This window comes from Lepidochelys olivacea (genome assembly GCF_965140295.1).
Source record: "Lepidochelys olivacea isolate rLepOli2 genome assembly, chromosome: 3".
NCBI classification, from domain to species: Eukaryota; Metazoa; Chordata; order Testudines; family Cheloniidae; genus Lepidochelys; species Lepidochelys olivacea.
This window is the reverse complement of record NC_140413.1, coordinates 23,461,302-23,482,737: the sequence shown is the minus strand read 5'-3', so window position 1 is coordinate 23,482,737 and position 21,436 is coordinate 23,461,302.

Here is a 21,436-nt window from a genome sequence, read left to right as displayed (position 1 = left end):
GACATGAAGGTCGCTATCTTAAAACAAAAAAACTTCAAATCCAGACTCCAGCGAGAAACTGCTGAATTGGAATTCATTTGCAAATTGGATACTATTAATTTAGGCTTAAATAGAGACTGGGAGTGGCTAAGTCATTATGCAAGGTAGCCTGTTTCCTCTTGTTTTTTCCTACCCCCTCCCCCAGATGTTCTGGTTTAACTTGGATTTAAACTTGAAGAGTGGTCAGTTTGGATGAGCTATTACCAGCAGGAGAGTGAGTTTGTGTGTGTATGGGGGTGGGGGGGATGTGAGAAAACCTGGATTTGTGCAGGAAATAGCCCAACTTGATTGTCATGCACATTGTGTAAAGAGTTGTCACTTTGGATGGGCTATCACCAGCAGGAGAGTGAATTTGTGTTGGGGGGTGGAGGGTGAGAAAACCTGGATTTGTGCTGGAAATGGCCCACCTGATGATCACTTTAGATAAGCTATTACCAGCAGGACAGTGGGGTGGGAGGAGGTATTGTTTCATATTCTCTGTGTATATATAAAGCCTGCTGCAGTTTCCACGATATGCATCTGAGGAAGTGAGCTGTAGCTCACGAAAGCTTATGCGCTAATAAATTGGTTAGTCTCTAAGGTGCCACAAGTACTCCTTTTCTTTTAGGGACTATTTAGAAAAACTGGACGTGCACAAGTCCATGGGGCCGGATGAGTTGCATCCGAGAGTGCTAAAGGAACTGGCGGCTGTGATTGCAGAGCCATTGGCCATTATCTTTGAAAACTCGTGGCGAACGGCGGAAGTCCCAGATGACTGGAAAAAGGCTAATGTAGTGCCAATCTTTAAAAAAGAGAAGAAGGAGGATCCTGGGAACTACAGGCCAGTAAGCCTCACTTCAGTCCGCGGAAAAATCATGGAGCAGGTCCTCAAAGAATCAATCTTGAAGCACTTACATGAGAGGAAAGTGATCAGGAACAGTCAGCATGGATTCACCAAGGGAAGGTCATGCCTGACTAATCTAATCGCCTTCTATGATGAGATTACTGGTTCTGTGGATGAAGGGAAAGCAGTGGATGTATTGTTTCTTGACTTTAGCAAAGCTTTTGACACGGTCTCCCACAGTATTCTTGTCAGCAAGTTAAGGAAGTATGGGCTGGATGAATGCACTATAAGGTGGGTAGAAAGCTGGCTAGATTGTCGGGCTCAATGGGTAGTGATCAATGGCTCCCTGTGTAGTTGGTAGCTGGTGTCAAGTGGAGTGCCCCAGGGGTCGGTCCTGGGGCCGGTTTTGTTCAATATCTTCATAAATGATCTGGAGGATGGTGTGGATTGCACTCTCAGCAAATTTGCGGATGATACTAAACTGGGAGGAGTGGTAGATACACTGGAGGGCAGAGATAGGATACAGAGGGACCTAGACAAATTGGAGGATTGGGCCAAAAGAAATCTGATGAGGTTCAATAAGGATAAGTGCAGGGTCCTGCACTTAGGACGGAAGAACCCAATGCACAGCTACAGACTAGGGACTGAATGGCTAGGCAGCAGTTCTGCGGAAAAGGACCTAGGGGTGACAGTGGACGAGAAGCTGGATATGAGTCAGCAGTGTGCCCTTGTTGCCAAGAAGGCCAATGGCATTTTGGGATGTATAAGTAGGGGCATAGCGAGCAGATCGAGGGACGTGATCGTCCCCCTCTATTCAACATTGGTGAGGCCTCATCTGGAGTACTGTGTCCAGTTTTGGGACCCACACTACAAGAAGGATGTGGATAAATTGGAGAGAGTCTAGCGAAGGGCAACAAAAATGATTAGGGGTCTGGAACACATGACTTATGAGGAGAGGCTGAGGGAACTGGGATTGTTTAGTCTGCAGAAGAGAAGAATGAGGGGGGATTTGATAGCTGCTTTCAACTACCTGAGAGGTAGTTCCAGAGAGGATGGTTCTAGACTATTCTCAGTGGTGGAAGAGGACAGGACAAGGAGTAATGGTCTCAAGTTGCAGCGGGGGAGGTTTAGGTTGGATATTAGGAAAAACTTTTTCACTAGGAGGGTGGTGAAACACTGGAATGCGTTGCCTAGGGAGGTGGTGGAATCTCCTTCCTTAGAAGTTTTTAAGGTCAGGCTTGACAAAGCCCTGGCTGGGATGATTTAATTGGGTATGGGTCTTGCTTTTGAGCAGGGGGTTGGACTAGATGACCTCCTGAGGTCCCTTCCAACCCTGATATTCTATGATTCTATGATTCTAAGGCATAAGCATCTGATGAAGTGAGCTGTAGCTCACGAAAGCTTATACTCAAATAAATTGGTTAGTCTCTAAGGTGCCACAAGTCCTCCTTTTCTTTTTGCAGATACAGACTAACACGGCTGCTACTTTGAAACCTATTACATAAGAATCTTCAGTCAAGGCTTCCCATTAATACTTTGTATAACCAACACCTACACTATATAGCTCTCCATTCCTCAGTAGTGCCTGGTCCACATAGAGTTTTATGAGTCTGCTCCAATATTTGAGCAAAAAAAAACCAAAAAATGAGTCTTTTAGCTCAGGCAATAGAAGCTCATGGTTTTAGAGGGAGACATCTCTGAATTCAATACCTGCTGATGACAACCTATCCAGGGGTATTGTGTTACATTTGTATTTCTATTTTTATACTCCTTTTTATGGCTAAGGAAACTGAGGCACAGATGAAGTGCCTGCCCAAGATCACACAGGGAGTCTGTGAAGTTATATAACATTCCTAGCTGGTGTATTGTTTCATTGAGAAGATGGCTCTTTTTTATGTTTATCTATAATTGAGTGAAAATCTTCTAAAGCCTGATTTAAAGCTGAAAGAAGATCATAATACCCAATATACTGTATAACAGTGAAAAAAGATTGCTTCTAAGAGACACCTTCTAATAAAATTAAGATCTACTACTATTTAGAAATGAGTGGGTCAAAGTATTTGACCTGACCGTGACAGAGTCTGTTTAGAGTGTCTGAAGTCCAACAGACTTCAAACTAAACTACTTAACTAATTCTCTGTGCATATATATGTGTGTGTGTTTGTATGTATATATACACACAGATGCACAAAGAGACATCTACATATATATACACACACACACACAAAGGGAAAGCGAATCAGTCAGAAAATAAATTTCTGGAGCTCTTACAAATTGCAGGCATTTCCTCCATGAGAGAAGCTGAGAAATTATTAGAAAAATGTGTTTATTATCTCTCATAGCAAGGAACGTTACTGCATATGTGAGATGGATAGAAAGGGTAGATTTTTAGAAAACCTGTATATTGGTGTAGGTTTTGGGAAATGTTCTATGATCTACAGTGTGTTTTTCTTTTTTTTCCTAACCAAGGAAAATTTATGTAAAACATTTCTTTTTAATCATTTATTCATCTGTCTCAGATTGCAGGAGACTGATAGACTGATGCCAGGACAATTTTCTTAGCAGATAACCCCTTCACCTCTGAATTCTTTGCTACCTCATACAGACCTATCTCCAAGAAGTGAAGCAGTTTAACATACTAATTCAAGATCAATTCTACCCCCCCACCCCCCATGAGGAAAAACACTTTGGACTGTTACACTGACAGTATTTTTCCACTCAGGAAGGTGCCCATAGGGAACAAGGAGAAATCTGAGGGCTTTAAAAAATATTTAACATGTTTTACAAAAAAAAAAAAAAATAGTCACTGTTTCACCATTCAAAGATGCACCAATTTTAAGCTTCTCAGACAAGATTTTCAGAACTGACTAATCACTTTGGGTGCATCAATTTCTGGGTGCCTAACTTGAGATACCTTAAAGGGGCCTGAAATAAGGAAGGGCAGCCTGCCTAGCTGTTTCTCCTAGAAATATTTCCTAATATACTACAGAGTTCATGATAGAGTTAACTCTGTTACAAAGAGTATGAAGGGGTGGAGCTGCCATATTTGGCATCAGGAAGGAATTTTCCCCGGGATCAGATTGGCAGAGACCTTGAATTTTTTTTGCCTTACTCTGCAGCATGGGGCACGGGTCACTTGCAGATTTAAATAGTGTAAACAGTGGATTCTCTGTAACTTGAAGTCTTTAAATCATGATCTGAGGACTTCAGTAACTCAGCCAGAGGTTAGGGGTCTATTACAGGAGTGGGTGGGCAAAGTTCTGTGGCTTATAACATGCAGAAAGTCAGACTAGACAATGGTTCCTTCTAGCCATAAAGTTTTTGAGTCTATGAGCAATGGTCATCCATCCCTTACTTCCTGCGCAACTTGTGAGGTTCCCTCCGCACCCCCATTCTGTTGAGACAGTATTAAATAAAGCAGCAAGTTCCCTGCAGTCCTGTGAATAGAGTTTTTGTTGTTGTTGTTGCACTGAGCAGTTCCTCTACAAAACCAAAGACATCTGAGCCCCAAACATGCAAATTAAGGCAACATTTATATTACCTAAAAGGACCTCAACTCTACAAATAAAGACAGTTCCTTAAATGAAACCTTAAATGCATAGCTTGTCTAGCCATATCTACTCCAGGTTATATGCTCCTTGTGTGGGAATACGGGATATGGCAGTTCTGAAGCAAAGTTGAATGTTTGATGCACCATATTTGACTTTATTAAAGTACAGGGCCACATTCAGACCTGGTTCAACTCTAATGGAAGCCTTTGGTCAATTTTATGGTGTGTCATAAATGGTGATCCAAGTTACTTGGTGGGTATGAATTGTCAGAAAATGGGTGTAAGAGGACTACTTCCATTTTCTGACCAACTTCCATGCAATCATTACAACACCATTACAATTCCCTCTGAATTTCTTTGTGTTTATCCATTGCTCTGAAAATGTAAAGAGCTACAGGTGTGTAAGTGCTAATAATATTATTAACTGTTGAGGTGTTTTATACTGTACCTGAGCAGGTGTTGGTGATCTCTGAAAGGGCTGTGTCACTCATTTCTTATTTCAGGTGACCGTTCTAATTTTTACAGAGTCATCTCCCATGATTTGCAAGGGCATTAAACCCATGACAGAATATCTTTGAGACTGATCCATTGTGGTAGATCAGGATGCAGTTTATTACAGTTTTAGGTCCTGATTCTGCAAGTGAGAGCTTATGGATGGACACTATTGGCAGGATTGGGACCTAATTTGGTATAGCAATTTATACCTCGTTCCTGTGAACATTTATGCATCTGCTTAAACTTAATCCCCTCATAAAATTCAATAGAACTACTCATGTATTTAAAGTTAAGCCTGTATATAAGTGTTTCCAGGATCAGGGCCTTACCTAAAAATCATATCCCAAAATGCTTTACAGCAGTGGTTCTCCATCTCAACCTTCTCTGTACCAGGACATCCCTGGGATCCCTTCCCATTTAGCAGTATGGGAAGGGCATGCTGGTGACACCCTCTCCCCCCAGGTTGAAGAACATCATGAAGTAGAGGGTCATACACTAAGCTTCAGAGGTCCCAGGTTTGATCTCATGGCTTGCAAATGGGATCTCTGTGATACATTAGCAAGGAAAAAGAATATTTTCAGATGAGATCTGAAAGTAGATGGAGGCTACATGACCTATCCCAACACAGATATATTTTCATAATGAAAAAAGCCTCTCCTGAAGGACACATTTTAAAATACGGTATCTCTATTTGGGAGCAAATCAAGAGACTTTGGTGCTTGTTGATAGCATAAGGTCTCTTTCCTTTCCTCTGTAATCTTCCTGATACATTCTACAGCAGAGCAAGTACTGGAAAAAATGTCCAGAAATATTTGTTCACATTTGTAAATTAAATTATTTAGGCCAAATTCAAAGCTTATTTTGGGTTAGCTTTCCATAGTCATGAATGAGATTATACTTTACTAATGCAAATGTTCCCAGGAAGCAGTTTTTAAATTATTTTTCAAGAGCATTCTCAATAAAAAAAAGAGGAAGAGTTATGCTTCTCCAGCCAGGAAACAGACAAAATACCATTTGACCTATCTGATCAGTCACAACTAATGACACTTCCCATATTTCAGAGAGGCAAATTCATCCCAAATTTCATCAGATCTTTTCAAATTAGAAAGGCAGTTGAGAAAAAAATGATCTCTTCACAAAACATCACAAATTGGAACCAAGGTAAAGAAGTAAAAGGCATACTGCTGCCAAAGATAAATCATACTGAAGGAAAACATCAAACTCTATTACACTACTTGGATGTTTATAGGAAGGTTGATATTGGATTATAGTTTCAAGCAAAATCTGTAAATCTGTTTTTTTTCTGTTGCTGCTTTTTATTAAAAATATATTGTAAACTGGACAGAAAGTGATATACACAATGGTTTTATCCAGGTGCTGAGCCATCACTGTGAGCAAGTGTTACAAAGACCTCTACCTTTTTTTTTTTTAAACATTTGTGTTTCTAAGAGCTAATTAGTCAAAAAAAAACCCAGATTTTTTTCCTAGAAGAAATTTTGAATGAAAATCTTTGTTTTAATATTAAAAACCAAAATGAAACTATATTTTAAAGCAAACCTAAACTAATGTTTTTGTTTCAGATCAATATTTCAATGAAAATATCAATTAATTTTGTTTTCTCAGAATCACATTTGAAGTCAAATGCTTTTTAACTTTGTTTGAAATGTTTATTCTAAATGAAAATTTTAATTTAGGAATTTCCCACAGGAAAACAATGTTTTGATTGGATTTGGCATTTTTGATGAAACTGTATTTTTCTGCAGGAAAACTTTCTACATGAAATTTTTTGACCAGTTCTAGTGGTAAAATCTTAGATTTTAGAATTATTGTGATGAAGACCATGGAGTTTCAAAATGACAGCATAGTCCTAAACTTTGATCCAAATATTAGTGACTATTTTACACCTATAATGCACATGCTAAAAGTACCATTGAAAAACATATCCTTTTGATGGGATAATCAAGCTCTTTTTTGTTTGGCTGGAGTTCATATTACACTCTGCATGATAAGGAGAGACTTTTGAGCTAAAGAGTAAGAATAAGAAGTAGCAGTAAGGGAATGAATGAGTTGAATTATCCTAAAATTTAGTAGGAACAAATCAAATGTCAGGTTCCTTTTGTACATCCTTGAGACTAATAAATTACTGAAATATACACAGTACAGGACTGCAAGTGAGTAATTGCAGCTCATGGATTATCAAAGGCAAATTAAAATACAAAACGACCATAAAAGGTCATTGTTGGTGAGAAACAGTTGAGTTATGATGATCCCTGAGACATCGTTACTTCTTTTTGAACTCTCATTTGTCAGCATGTCTAATTTGGTGGGGTTATTGTATTATTGTTTTTAAAGATGAGTTTTATGAATAATTTGTAAACCTATTTTGCACTGAGTCCAGGGCTAAGAGCCAGGGATGCATAAATTATTTTAATCTTGGCTCTGTCGTTGATTTGCTGTGTGGCCTTGCATAAGTCACTTAGGTCTATGACCCACTGGTAATCCATGGGGAATTTACTAATGGGTTACAGAGACCTGGCTCCTCATACATGCCTGACTCTTCGACCTTGTTTCCAATTGCTTCTACAGGGGGTGGGACTCCATTCATTTGCTTCTTCCACTCTTGTCTCCATTCATTTAAGGAAAAAACACACATAATTTAGAGGTGGGACAGCTAGTGTGTGTGTGTGTTTGATTTTTAGATTATAGTTTACTTATTTAGGACCATCAGAAGAAATTAATTTTAAGGGGAACTTGAATGAAGGGAGGGTGTTGTAGTGGGGGTGGGGGAAAACGTTCCAATATGGGGGAATATGAATAAAGACAGTCGGGGGAGATTTGAATGACTGGCACACTGAGGGCTGGCACTGATGACTGAGGGTGTAATGGAAGGATGTGAGGTGAGATTTAGGCAGGGCTTTGAAAGCCAAGATTTTCACAAGTGGCTAGTGATTTTTGGGTAACAGATCTGAAACAACTTGAAGGGCCCTGATTTTTCTGAAAGTCCTGAGTGCTGGCATCAAAGCTGCGTCAAGCTATTTCAAGTTGGGCATTTAAAATTGGAGGCACCCAAAAATCATTAGTGAAAAATCTTGGCCTCTAACTAAAACATGCAGAAGTCTTTCCTCTGGTGCTCTTTCACACGTCTGAATGTGAGTTGAAATCTTGGATCCTTCAATTAAATTATAATTTGCCTCCTTGAGTTTAATTTCTTGAGAGAGAGGGGGGAGAGAGAGAGAGAGAGGTTCTTCTACAGGAAGATTTGAAGGCTGTACAAGTCTGACGTTGTAAAATATTTGCTTTCTGGGTTGTTGGGTTTTTTTGTTGCATATGCTTGATATTGAAAATCTTATCAGTAGCTAAGAGCTGGAATAGCTACCATCCCACATTCCCCAAACATATCCAGATGGTTTGAGGACTCTGCAGTGGAAAAACTCATTCTTTAATCAAGCAAAACAATCCACACCTTTATTGTACCATTTGTTTAATAGGCTGACAAGGGATGCATAACATCCTTAAATATCAGTATTTAGGCAGCTGTTTAATTAAATTTTCAAGGCTACATTTTGGTGGGGGGAATTCATTTCAAATGAACAACAAAACATAAACTATTTCCCCCCTCTTTTTCTCTTAGCAGATAATAGTCTGTTATCAGTTGCTTCTGGCTCAGGGCAAATAAGAGTGACAAGCTTTAAAATAAGCTATTTGATCTTTTCCCCCTTCCCTTTCTTCCAAATCTGACTGAAATTAACTTAGGTGTTTTATAGCAGCATTGAGAGAGAGAGAGAGAGAGAGGGAGTGAGAGATTTCTGAGCTCTTTTTTGTCTCTCAGTTGTAAACTGAGTCTGTACAACAGATCACCCTTATTATAATGTGGACAATTTTGCCAAATAGATTGCATCACAGGATAAACCAACTTTACCCTGCAGGGAGGTATTAATTCTTGAAGCTTGCAATCATCTATGACTAAAGGCTCTTCTTTATTTGTTATTTTTTCTGAAACTATTCCTATAGGCTCAGTTCTGTCCTTACTCTGGGCTTGTATATTTTCATCTCAATTTTTTAAGGGTCCCAAAATTTAAAAAAAATCGTCCTCAGTCAGAAAAAAATGACATATGCTTATTGGGTCTGATAAGTATTAGCTATTTATATTACACCTAGAGGCTTCTACCAAGATTGGGGCCCCCATAAAATTGAATCAGCCCTTCTCCCCATGTTTGACTGCCTTTTGAGGTTTCTCTCTCTTACCTGTTCAGCCCACACCCTACATGCTCTTTATCTACAGCAACAGCTACTTCCACTTCCCTTATATCTGGGTGAGGTAATGCACCACCTGCCTAAGTGAGTCAGGGGAGAGCCCATTCAACCCCTTTCTAGCTGGATAAACACATGAAAAGAAGATAGGCAAAATAAAAAATAACTAACCAAAGGAAAGTTTAGCCTTCAGCTTATGTATCAAGTATGGACAGTATATGTCTGTTTCATATGTATTTATGCACAATGTTAGATACACTGTCCAGTTAAATATAAGCTTGCTGTAAGGGAGGCAGTTCTGCTAAAGTTGATATGATTGGCACAAGGGCCAACTTTGACCCTTTGTTTCTAATACAGCACAAACTACTTGAGGCAGAGAATGCATTTCCCCCTATATATTCTATGGCTTTGAGCACGTTATCATTAACAAATAAATAATAATAATAATAATCAACAGACAGAAGAGCTAGATTCATCCCAGGAGTAACTGTGTTGATTTCAATAGAATTTCACCAGAGATGGCACTGGGCTAATTCATCACAGCATTTTAAAATTGTTTAAAACTTCCTAACAGAAATTCTGCTTGCATGGTAAACATAGAACAACAACGAACAAGGCATTCTTTCTTTGCCATTGTGATACTTCTGTTGGTAATATTCCAGATAAAATTAGCTCCTATTGGTAGCAGTGGCTTATCAAACAAGCAATTAATCTTATCTGAATTTCACGAATACCTCAAATGGTAGCTTGTGACTTTGACTACTAAGAGAGCAGCCCTAATCAGATTCCTTTCCTTAAAACAGTGGTTCATTCAAATCCCTCACTCTGAGAGATCAAAGCTCTTTCTTTCTCTCTATCTGCAGGGAAGCTCATTAGAATGAGGTTGTCAGGGTTATAATCATGCAACAGTTTTACTTCTGGGTTATAATGCTTTTCCTTTCTTATCAGTTTGTGAGGTCCAAAGTGAGAAGAACAAAGTAGGTATCACTGACATACGGTACATTTGGTAATCACTGTGGTTTACTACATACATTGTTCAGTGGCTTCATAGCCTAAGCTATTTTGTGAATATGTCTTAATTTTACAAAGCATTAGGAAGCTTTTTGCCTTTCACTTTAAAATTTTAAAATCGGTGGATTTGTACATGAGATGCTTTCAGTTTAAATCCTCGTTTGTTCGTTTAACTAAATCATTAAATTGAATGTACCTTGTGGGTTGCAAACTGAATAGGTTTCAAAATTAATTTCTTATTTAGCTCTTTTTATTTTAGAAAACTATATGACAATTTCTCTGTTGTGGACCACAAAGGCAGCTTGTTGAGTGGTTTAGACCACACATCTAGGAGCTAGGAACTCTTAAATTCTAATCCTAGTATTGCCACTGACATGCTTTATAATCTTGGACAAATCACATTAACCTTTCTGGGTCTTTGTTTCTGCAAGACAAAAAACCTCAAAGATGGATTTCAACCTTCTACTCCCTACCGCTCCCCAAAAATTCAGAGTGCTTATTTTCAAAGTTTTGTTTTAGGGCCATCTCTTATTATAATACCTTCAGACATGAGTATTATTAGTAAGTTGATGTTTAAACAGAATATTGAACATATAAAACAATATATAAGATTTGATTCTGCACTCAGATCTCTCTACTTTCTTGTATTCAGAGCCTTATTGAGGCAGGATCCACCATACGGATCTCATTCCAGGATTGGGATCAAAATGAGAAGTAGTATTTTGTGTTACAAAGCAGATATTATGAATGGTTGCATGAACTAGAAATTACTACAGATTTACTACTTTGTTTTAGGTTCTTCTGACTAGTAACCCCTTTCCTGCATTTATTGCCATTTAATTTTAATATATGCTGAATTATTTTAAAACAACAGTTCGTGATCTTCTAGCCTCAACAATGGTCTTCTCAGCTTTATAATAGAAACCTCTAGGTGAATAAAATGGATGGAAGACATTGGAAGGGAACTAAGAAGAAAACATTCTTAGATGTGTCTCTTTCTTCATGGGCTACACACCCAGGGTAAAACCTTGAACCCATTGTAGTCAATGGCAGAACTCTGAGATCAGGATTTCACTCCTAGTGTTCGTGTTTCTCAAATCTATAAAACACAAAAGGAAGTCACTTCTAGATTGCTTAAAACCAGTAAGCAGTAACCATTTTCCTGTGCTCGTAAAGATCATCACCAAACCTAACATCATCCCAATTGTTCAGCTATCCTAGTGTTCACACTGATGCCATCCAGCTGCCTTTTAGCTTGCTCACTAGTGGGTGACTTGCTGCTCATGCAGTCTTCTTTGAAGCCTGAGCTCAGGATCCTTCTCTCAAAAGGACTCCAGTGTTGAATTCCCAACTCCAGAACCTTCTTATTCATGTTGTCTGGAAAAGCAAACTTGATTTGGCTCACAGTGGAAAATAAAGAGATTCTCCCCCCACCCCCACAAAAAAAGGATAAAAGTGTAGGATTTATAGGTAAATCAACCATTGAAGAGCACTGCTAGGTAGGCTCTAATTTTTTATATTTCAAGATGAAGACCTTACATATTAGAATTTCAGCCAGCTAATGCCAGCCTTGCCTTTCACAGAGTCCCAGCAAGATGGATGTCTCTCAAGAATCAGGATGTCTTTTCTCTCCTGTGCCATCCCAGGGACTGTAAATATTAGTTAATTAAGTGTAAAGCCAACATGTTCAAACGGGTACTTAAATGAAGGCTGTCATAAATATAAAGGGAAGGGTAAACCCCTTGGAAATCCCTCCTGGCCAGGGGAAAGCTCCTCTCACCTGTAAAGGGTTAAGAAGCTAAAGGTAACCTCGCTGGCACCTGACCAAAATGACCAATGAGGAGACAAGATACTTTCAAAAGCTGGGAGGAGGGAGAAAAACAAAGGGTCTGGGTCTGTCTGTAGTCGTCTTGGCCGGGGACAGAACAGGAATGGAGTCTTAGAACTTTTAGTAAGTAATCTAGCTAGGTATGTGTTAGATTATGATTTCTTTAAATGGCTGAGAAAAGAATTGTGCTGAATAGAATAACTATTTCTGTCTGTGTATCTTTTTTGTAACTTAAGGTTTTGCCTAGAGGGGTTCTCTATGTTTTTTGAATCTAATTACCCTGTAAGATATCTACCATCCTGATTTTACAGGGGGGATTTCTTTATTTCTATTTACTTCTATTTTTTATTAAAAGTCTTCTTGTAAAACACTGAATGCTTTTTCATTGTTCTCAGATCCAAGGGTTTGGGTCTGTGGTCACCTGTGCAAATTGGTGAGGCTTTTTATCCAACATTTCCCAGGAAAGGGGGGGTGCAAGTGTTGGGAGGATTGTTCATTGTTCTTAAGATCCAAGGGTCTGGGTCTGTAGTCACCTAGGCAAATTGGTGAGGCTTTTTACCAAACCTTGTCCAGGAAGTGGGGTGCAAGGTTTTGGGAAGTATTTTGGGGGGAAGGACGCGTCCAAACAGCTCTTCCCCAGTAACCAGTATTAGTTTGGTGGTGGTAGCGGCCAGTCCAAGGATAACGGGTGTAATATTTTGTACCTTGGGGAAGTTTTGACCTAAGCTGGTAAAGAGAAGCTTAGGAGATTTTTCATGCAGGTCCCCACATCTGTACCCTAGAGTTCAGAGTGGGGGAGGAACCGTGACAAAGGCACAAGAGAAGTGGCCTGATTTTCAGATTTCAGAGTAACAGCCGTGTTAGTCTGTATTCGCAAAAAGAAAAGGAGTACTTGTGGCACCTTAGAGACTAACCAATTTATTTGAGCATGAGCTTTCGTGAGCTGAAGTGAGCTGTAGCTCACGAAAGCTCATGCTCAAATAAATTGGTTAGTCTCTAAGGTGCCACAAGTACTCCTTTTCTGATTTTCAGAGATGGTAGACACTATGCAAATCTGACTGGACTCAATGGAAGATGTGGGTGCTCAACACCTCTCAAAAGCAGGCCACTGAAAATGTTGGCCTAAAACTTCCATTTTAATGATTCCTCTTTGAAACAGAGCTTTGTTCACCATAAGGAGTTAGACTGCACAATTTAGGCAGTCTCTGCCCTACATAGGAGTGGTAAAGAGCTGCTTGCTACAGGAGGCCACCAGCCATCATCTAGCTCTTTATGCAGGAAAACTGAACAGGCTGCACTCTCGTATAATGTAATGCACCTGCTCTCCCTGGTGTACCTGCTCTTCTCTGAGGACCTGTATGGAAGAAGGGTATGATCATGCCTCTTCATTGCATCTCCCTGCTCCATTTTGGGAGATATATATCCCCAGAGCATACAGAGAGAGGATTTCAAAGTGCAGGGAGTGATAGTTTCTAGCATTTGTACAAGATATGCAAAGGGGGTAAGGGATGGGGAGGGGGCTTGAGTCCTCACATCTGTGCCAGGGCCAGGGTTAATCTGGGATAGGATGCTTAGGGACTAGAGACTTCAGCTTTTGCAATTTCCAGCAAATTTCAATTCATTCTTTATTACTGACCAGTGCTATTTTCTGAAGTTGATTCTGCCTACGTGCCCAGTACTGAAAATGTGTCCATACTTCTTTATAACGCAACTAAAACTGTTTGGCCAGTTGGACTGCCTGATTGGCTGAACATTCTGATATTTCACATTGGAAAAGAAATGTCACTTCATGAAATGGAACTTCCAACAGACTGTTCCATTGCCACTGTTGGAGGGGAAAGTTTCTCTACCTTTTCCTTTTATTTAAAAATAGAATTAATTATTATCTTTCAAAAAACCTATACTCTTGGCCATATATTAATAGTGGCTCCTAATATCTTTTCACATAAGAATGTTTTCTTGCTCTCAGTTTGAATGAAGCAGAAATTGGCTTTAATTTGTGATCCTTGAGTCTCATCCAGAAGGTTCATATCATGTCACTCTGATATTCATGGTTAATGGTTAATATATTTAACTTATATTAAACACCCATCACTTTTATCTTTTCACATGTAAATTAAAAAGTGCTGCTCAAAGGCAGGTTAGGAACCTCATCCTCATTGTACAGAAGGGGAAACTGAAGCACTGAGTTTAATGCACCAAAACGGCCATTAATATGTGATCTCCAGAACAAATGACAATATTAAACCAATATAAACGTATCTACTCGTGTCACAAATATGACTCTTATCGCACATTCAATGGAAAATTTTCCACTAGCCCTCCAAATCATAGGTTGAAATCCGGCCCAGATGAAATCAATGGGAGTTTTGACATTGACTGAAATGGGGCCAGGATTTCACCCACAGTCTTTTGATTTATTGACTTTCTATTCAACTGAACAAATTTTAAGTCACTGCATCTATTGAACTATAAAACAGTCTGAATAAATTTGGTACAATTGAGCAGTGGCTTTTATTTACTGTATTTACTTATAGCATCTAGCACAATGGTTGTGATCTTTAGGTGGTATTACAATATTAATCTTAAATATTAAGAATAACAATATCACAAAATTAAAGACTCTCCTAAATTTTTCCAGAGTTTGATTGAATCAGTGTTCTCCAGAATGCTACCTGGCAATCATTAGAACCAGAAAGCAATAGAAACTATATACAATAGAAAATATATACACTCTTTTTTAACATAAATTCATATTAAATATGATCAATGAAGGCGATGCAGTGACGTAGTCCTAACTCAGAGAAATTAACATTGACGCTAAGGGTACAGCTACACTGCATGCTTCTTTCACTGGCGTGTAGTGTACATATCAGCATTGCCCTCTTTTCCCCCTCTCCCCCATGTATGAGTATAAATGGGCATATAAATAGTATCGTAGCTGGTGTGGCAGAGCTTAGATGAGTAAAGACACATCTGAAGGGTGTGGGCACGTACCTGAGTACATGCCCTGTGTAGCTCTCTGTTCACCTAACTCCAGCAGCAGGGAAAGACTCTGGCAGGGAGAGCTGCTGAAACCTTTCCCTGCTGCCTCCCCTCTGGCGGAGTCTTTCACTGCCATGTATATCTATACGCTGCAATGTGGACCCAGACTACTTTTCACTGTGGCATGTAGCTACACATACGCTGCACACCACCGACACTGGTGGCTAGTGTAGACGTATAGAGGTAAGCCCTGGGGCCTGAAGCCCTAGCATAGGGAGCTCAGTATGGACACCTGTTGGTGAACAGGGAGAAGAGCAGCCCAGAGCTGATTCAGAACCCGAGCTGAACAGGGGCTCTATAGGGAGAGGAAGTTCTCTTCCAGCATCTGTTGGTGAGCAAGGAGAACTGAATGGGCCAGTCCTCATTTGCATTTCTGTTATGTGACAATTTGGGGCATTTGGGTCAAAATTCTGTTGTTGTTATTGTTAAATTCTGTTTGGGAGTAATAAAACACTGTTATCCCCGTTGAAAGTATAAGGACAAGAGAACTACACCAAATGTGCCTGGGTAATGGCTCATCCTGGCTAACCACTCAGTCTTTCACCAACAGGCTAGAGAGAGGGGAAAATTGTACCGACCTTGCAATGGGAGTGTATTCCATCCAGGTGGTGAGGCCTGTGCTCTGGGTCTGATGTGCTTTTCATTCCTTTATGAACACTTTCACAAATGAGCTGGTTTTGCAAAGAGGTGACTTTGATAGCAGAGATATCAGTGCAGAGGTGACTGTGCAGAGATAGCATTGAGACAGCAGACAGATGGCTGTGCATCCCAAGGCAGGAGAGAGATGGCTTTCGCTGAAGCTGAAGAGAGAAGCAGCATAGATGAGGAGCTCTGGTAAGAGCACCCCCATCCAGTAAGCAATAATGATGTAATCACTGAAGCTAGACCCCCCTCCCCAGAATACTTCTCTTAGGGGCTGGGGGCAGACCTGCCTGAAGTCTGGACTCTGCTACCCCTGGAACAAACAGTGAGTAAGGATACAGTAGAGAAGGAGAAGTAGTTTTCACAGGAACAAATAACATTGCTGGATGCTCATACCTGTGGGTGGAGAACTGAGTTTAAGGCTATGGCCAGGACATCCCTGGGGGTGGCGAATCTTGCTTAATAGCTATTGTTTTATTATTATTGGTATTCCCAAATTTAGTCTCTGCTCCCCTTCCCCCCTTAATAAAGTTATCCTTGTTTTAGACCCCCAGACTCCATGCTTGTGAGTGGGAAGTATTGCTCATTAAGGTCACCCCGAGGGATATTTAATATTTCCAGGTTTCTGGGTGGTGGCTTGAGCTGGTGGTTTTTGTTAGTTGTTGTAAGGAACCTCTAGATATTTGAACCTGGCCCTTTTTTCTGCCAACAACACCTGACAGAAGCATCGCACATATGATGGGACCTGCGTGGAGTTTCAAGAGAGTGGAATATTCAGGTCCACATAATCCTGAGGTATAATCAGTATTCTGTCTAGAGTGTGTGGGCCAAATCTCCTGGTCCATTCCAGTTGTCTTGCACAGCTTAGTATATTTGTGGCTTGGGCTGAGATTCACATACTCAGCAGGTGGGTCTAACAAATCTTTATAAAGGCAAAACACTCAGCAAGTAGTGATGAAATACTCACAAGTGAGAAGTTCATCAAGATGTTCTTATCACAGTCACCGCCAGCACTGGCCAATACGGCTTCATCCTCCCTTTGTTACACAAACTTATTTATAACTTTTTGTTTGTGCATATGTATTTATCTCTCATTTCCATATTAATTTTCCTCTCCCATCGTTCAGTTTTAGTGTTCAAAGGGTCTTTTCTAGCTTTTTAGTTATTTTATCTTTTCTTGTTCTCACAAACATGATTACTTCACAATTTCTTACACATGTGTAACATGAAAAATGGTTACTCTGCAATCTCTTACTCAGACACAGTTCTACTAATGCTTACGCTGTTAAACATTATCAAAACAGACTCTTAGAATCCACAGCAGGCTTCTGTCAGGCCTAAATATTCCTTCGCTCCGAACACTGCTTATGTTAAAATGCACAGTAAATGAGCTGGCACATATGATCTGTTTTCTGAATGCATGCAGACTGGTTTGTTGAACGTTATTTTAACAATATCCTTTAAGAAACAGATTCTGGTCTTACTTTCAAAATTCTGATTTCACACTTTATACTGCTGCCCTGCACCATCATATCTGAGTACCTTCTATGTCAAAAAATGGCAATAGAGAAGTCCCTCGTAGTTTTCAGAGTGTCTTCCTGCTTTTCTCATACTGAGTTATAGCAATCTCTGCTTTTTAGGAGGTGGTGTTGTGAATGCCATTTTGGTTATGGTGGAAAAACTTTATCAAAGAGGAAGGTTTTGTAGCATTTCCTAAAGGTGGCCAGGCTCTGGATTCATCATATTTCCTTTGGGAGTTCATTCTTGAGTCAGATCATTTTGACTGAGAATGCTTTGTCTCTGACTCTCAGGCACTTTATTCTAGGCTTTGTGATCTGAATTATTTTAGAGGAGCATAGTCTTGATAATTGTTAGCTGGAGATGCAGTCTCTAAGGTAGCTGAGATTTGATCCTTTTTCAGTTCTGAAGATTAAGACCAAAAATTTAAATTGGCAGCAGCACTGAACTAAGAGCCAGAAGAGGAACTGGAGCTTGGTTGTGACGTGCTAATGGTGGTCTAACCTCTGGAGTGGTTACAACTACAGTAGTAACTGAAATGCAGAATACCAGTTGAAGAAATGATTGGATTAGTGAGTTGACACAGAATATAACCTAGCCAAAGAACGGTTTAAGGTTGAGAGCAAACATCACTAATTTTAAAGATAAACATCCAAAGTAAATGATAAAATAAAATTAAACAGTCCTCTTAAAAAAGACAGGAAATGTAAATTTAATAATAACTCTGCAAGAAACCTAGAGAGGTTTGCAGAGCTAGTCAACTTTTCAAATTTCAAAATGTCAGTGAAATTTCAAAAATTGAAAGAGAAATTTAAACAAAAACTTCTCATATTTACTTGACCAACTGTAGAAATGGTCAATATATTTAATTTTAAAATTTAAAATTTTGAAAAAAATGTGATTTTCCCTTCTCCCCACCTTATTTTTTAATCAGCTTTATTGATTAACTTATTTAGGCCAATCAGGTTGTTGCCCAACCTTATTGAGGCTTGTTAGGATCTGATGAGCCTCATAATGTTTCCAGTGATTAGTTAAATGACTGTGAAAGGACCAAAGTCTGTAGAGAGTGAGAAGCCCCCAGCTGACTTACTAAAACTTTCTAAGATTCTTAACTAAGATTCCTAACTGACTTTACGAAACTATACTGGGCCACAGTCATTCCTGGGGTAATTCCCTGTACAATGGTCAAGTTTATTTTCGTGGTTCACTGTAAGATTCTAATCAGAATCTGCTTTCCCTCACCATCACCTTCTTCCCTATTCTGTTCCACCAGCCTGGCACTGTGTTGGCTCAATATCTCCGTCCTTTTCCTACTGCCATGTGCAGCAGGATATGGTTATGAACCCAGTGAGGTGTTCCAAGGAAGTGTGACTTAACACATTAACACTTCCTGCTGTACATTTAAAGTCATAAGGCATAACACATTATGCTGTTAGTGATGGGGGAGAATAATTTACCACTCACCATGATACAACAGGTATAAAGCTTACACATATTAAGTGGGAAACACTTACCTTTCTTACACAGTCCACTATCAAGTAAATGTTTCTTTGTTCACCTCTGAAAATGATGGAACTCAGTGAATATGAATTGTGGCTAGCAAGTGGAGGGAGGGAAGAAGGCTAAGCTTAGTTTGCACATATTAATTCTGCTATATCCCTTTTTTTAAAGAGTTTGCTTAAATGTTTAGTTCACTTGCCTCCCAAATAATACAGCTGGTATGAATATTGTTTGTAACTTGTTTTTAACATTAAAAGTTTGAAAATATCCCATTAGAGATATCGTATAACTAAAAGGCTGAATAAAAGAAGAATGACAGGAATCTGGCAGGCAATGGCCATATACCATTGTTTTAATTTTTAAGTGTATAGAGTTACCTTTTTGTTCCAAATATTAACTTGCTTTAACCAGCACGTACTCTCTTTAAGCAGCATAACAAATATGTAACATTACACACACGTAGATATTAAAAAATCCAGGCAGCACTGTGCCCTGCATAATTCCATACATATCCCCAACTTTCCTTTCCAAGCTAAAAACTAAATTCTTTGTTCCGTTGCAACTTGTCAGCTAATTTGAGGTACATTATATTTGGGACTTTCTCACAAGTTCTATTGCAGATTGGATTTTATAAAGGAATTTAGCCATAGAGGTCCTGATCCAAAGCTCCTGGAATAATAATACTTGGCTCTTTTAATTCGTAGAGGTCAAACCATGTTACAGTAGAAATAAGTATCGTTTTAAAGAGGAAACTGAGGTGCAATGATTTTCCCCAGAGTCACTCATCAGGCCAGAGCCAGAATAGAACTCAACTTTCCTGAGTGCGAGTGTAGGGCAATGCTCTATTTATTATACCACACAGCCTCAATGGAAGGAAATGAAAATGGAAGTCAATGGGAGTCTTTCCGTTGACTTCAGTGGGCTTTTGATCAGGCCCTACATTATTAATTTCTGGCTAGTGGTAGATATCAGAGTGATGAGCAAGCTTATAAAACAGAAGAGAGGGGATGAAATCTTGTCCCTTAGATCCATGCATAGTGACCACATACATGTGGATCTCACCCCTTCCACATGGAAGAAGTACTCTGCCACCTCCATAGCACCTTTCCCCCCTTTACTAGGACCTTGTTAAATACATCTGGGAATGTGCATGGTGGGAGAACAAGGACTGGTTGGGTGGAAGGACAATGGTTGGGCAAAAGTGGTGGATGCACATTGTCCTCACTCCACTCCAGCAGAAATCTCTTTGAAAAGATAACATAACTTTTTACTCTCTCTTCTGTTAGTGTTATCCACAACAGGGTTCCCTCTATAACAGGGGTCGCCAGGGAATAGAGCTGTTCTTTTAGGTACAGCAAATTGTTGGGGGCACATCTACAGAATGGTAGCCGTGTGTCTTCACACCAGTCCTGGTGCCCTTTCCCCTCAAATGGAGACACAAGGCCAGAGTTTTCCTTGTTGGTCACTGCCCTAAGAACTTTGCTTGGGGTAAGTGTTCATGGCATCAGAGGTTCCCTCTGGAAATAAAGATAGGGCTTAAGACTTTATTTTCCTCTTCTGCAGACTTTTGATGGGTTTCATAGGGTTACTATGTTCATGCATCCCTGTCCCTCCCATTCCTCTGGTAAAGCATATCCCTGACCCCCTATGTATATCAGGCGGCTGGGGGATCCTTCTGTCCAGTCTGGGAACTGGAGGGATAGTATCACATAGGCTGAAATTTGCGTATGTGGGCTCTGAACTATGTGAGGATTCTGAAAGTACAATGCAGTCTGCTGTATAGGGGAATACATTTTAAGTGTTGCCAGTATAGCTTGTCAAAAAAAAAAAAAGAGACAAAATTTCAAATGGTGAAATTTAATAAAAGAAAAAATCATGGAAATCACATGGGTTTGTTTTCCTGACTTTTGACCAAGTATAGTGCTGGTTTAGATTTTTGAAAAAAAATTGAAACTGAAATGAAATTTCAAATTTTCAAATTTAGATAAAAAAGCTTTCCAATATTTGTTTGGCCGACTGTTGCCCACTGCACATAGAAATGTACAAACATTTCCAGGCCTCCTGTAGTGTCTGATAAACCTGATTCCTTTCATCTGAAGATGCTTTATGCTTAGACAGCTACAGAAATGTTTCCTTTTTGCCACACTGATATACAGATTTTTGCTGATATGTTAATGAGACTCTGAGCAGTAGTCACTAACAGGTGAGTAGCATCTAACACTTTGGGTTTGCCTTGATGCCTCCCACATTTTCCAGGCAACATCTCCATTTGATTATATTTGGTAAATCTGCTGCATAGGATCATTTTTGTGCTGTAAATTGATTTAGCAGACCAATAAGTAGGAAATCTGAGCCTGTACACAGAATTTAGAGGCAAGTTTTGTAGGTTAAACATGTATCTTGTGGGACCAGACCTTAGAATTTAGGACACCCTAGGATTTAGGCTACAAATCCTCCACTGTAGAAAAAACCATCAAGAGGCATTCCTCACAGTCTGACATTACATGACCCAGGCTGTTTTATATTGACGTTGCACAGCATTTCCTCATTCAAGTCATTTTGTGTAGACAGCTTGACACCACAACACAGTGGCAAAAGTGCAATGCCAGGGCCTTCGTGAACCCTTTCTCATTTCCTCTTTCCCCACAGAATGACCCTGTGGGGCGGTCTCTGAGCCAAGAATTTGAACTTGCCACCATTCAGTTTTTAACTGCTACAGCTGGACAGGACTAAT